The sequence below is a fragment of the Fukomys damarensis genome, unplaced genomic scaffold, assembly GCF_012274545.1.
Source record: "Fukomys damarensis isolate Sample0158 unplaced genomic scaffold, DMR_v1.0_HiC HiC_scaffold_8, whole genome shotgun sequence".
NCBI lineage: Eukaryota > Metazoa > Chordata > Mammalia > Rodentia > Bathyergidae > Fukomys > Fukomys damarensis.
In genome coordinates, this window is record NW_022900920.1 from 15,269,156 (window position 1) to 15,271,198 (window position 2,043).

The window sequence follows — 2,043 nt, forward strand, 5'->3', positions numbered from 1 at the left end:
CCTATAGCGCGCCAGCTAGCCGGGTCTCCGGCGGAGCGGAGGCGGCGCGGCCTCATTTGCATAGAGGTTACCCGAATGCGGCCAATCGCAGCGCCGCGGAGTGGCCCCGGAAAATTTCAAAAAGCCCTGGCCAGGCTGGAAGCGCAGTTGAGCCCCTAAGGAATGCAGAGAACCCGACGGGCATTAACGCTGTCCTGGGACGTATAGCGCGCCAGCTAGCCGGGTCTCCGGCGGAGCGGAGGCGGCGCGGCCTCATTTGCATAGAGGTTACCCGAATGCGGCCAATCGCAGCGCCGCGGAGTGGCCCCGGAAAATTTCAAAAAGCCCTGGCCAGGCTGGAAGCGCAGTTGAGCCCCTAAGGAATGCAGAGAACCCGACGGGCATTAACGCTGTCCTGGGACGTACAGGGCCAAAAGCAGGGCAGTTTTCATTCTGAGTTACTGAACTCTGCCGCGACTCTGAACCCGGTCTCTCAAGGGACTGAAGCAGCACGGGGCTCCAGGCTGGAGTAGCTCCTAGCCTCCGCAGAAGAAGGATCCTCCAACAGGCTGCCACCACTCTTTCCTCCCTGGGCAAGGGCAGAGCTGTCACTCCCGGGCCCGCAACGGCTCTTACGGATGTGGGTGGGTTAAAAGCAGGGGTCTCAGACTGATGCCCTTTCCCTGAACGTTTCTGGGAGGCCCAGCAGACAACTTCTGCCCTTCCCACCTGTATATACCACCCCTATCACAGACCGACAAGCTATCTACATGATTTTAGGGATCGGGTAGTCCTAAATCTCGAAACCAGAGAACCTAGTTCAAGTCCCATCACCATCTATTACACTGCGCGTTAACCTGAACAAGTCTGGTCTCAGTCAAAGCTTGCCTGCCCTCATGTGAAATGAACTCGTTAGCACCTTCCAGGTTTTGAAGATAGCCTCAGGTAGGGTTGGAAAAGCACCATAAGATCCGGAAGTACTAGCAGCACAAAACAGTCACTTACTAAACCTTTACTGACTAGCCCAAGGGTCGCCTCACAAATCCTAAGTGAATTTTTGTTTTTGTAAATTAGAGATTTCTGAATTTGGAAAAATAAAATAGACCACGCTCTCCCAGGAAGGAGGTGGTTTTAGAACTGGGAAGAGTCCATTCAAATACTGACTGGGTGACCTTAACTAGGCAAGACAGCTAGACCTTCTGAGCCTCTGTTCCTCATTCTTAAAAAACGCATGGCTGTTGTGAGGTCAAGGTGTCCATTATCCAGCCATGCACGGTGGTAAATAAACCATGTTTCCCCCTCATCTTACCGCTCCTCTGTGAGCCCTGGCTCTCACTTCTTTAATTCCTACACCAGCTATTACCTGATCTAGAATCATCCCGACACGGACAGGCAAAAGGGTCTGAGGCCACAGTCATCTACACAAGCTTTATGGAAACGGGTGAGGAAGGCTCAAGGGGCCCAAGCATCCCCAGGACTGGACTACAGCCTCAGACCGCTCAGCCAAGAAATTCTGGGAGCCCATACTCTAAGGCGCAACTCAAATGAAGCCAAGGATGAAGAGACTGTGGAATCAGTCCCCATAAACGTCCAGACGCCGCGCCATGACGGTGCAGTTCCTTCCCGCACCGCTCCGGGGTTGTTGAGTAAAGCGCTTATAATATCATTAGCCTCGGTGAGTTACCGACTGCGGCCCTGCCCGTGGCAGAACTCTGCCTACTTAACTCCTCGAAGGTCTCGTTAATGGGCTAATTGATTAGGAGCCGGCAGCGCAGCCGGGACAAGGAGCAGGCGAGGGGGCGGGGGCCAGAGGCTGTGCTGCGCTGCCCGGGAGGCCGGCGAGGGGCAGGTGCCGGCCTCCGTCACCGCATTAACCTCTTCAGGGCTCGGCGTCGGGGTCGAGACACATTACAAATGGTCAGCTTTAATCATGGTGTCAGCTCATTAACCCGGAAGGACCTGGCACTGAAATACAATTTGTGAGTCCTCCTCTGCGCGGCCGAGGCGCAGGCTCCCGGGCCTCGGCGCAGCCCCTCCGGCGCGCGCTCTCGCTTTGGGAGAGTG

The 2,043-nt window shown here is 55.6% G+C and overlaps 1 protein-coding gene across 1 annotated transcript in view; it reads right to left on the bottom strand.

The window, feature by feature from the left end:
- Hmx2 (H6 family homeobox 2) overlaps nt 1-2,043 on the bottom strand; it is an 8,828-nt gene that overhangs the window by 3,156 nt on the left and 3,629 nt on the right. The window lies entirely within an intron of this gene.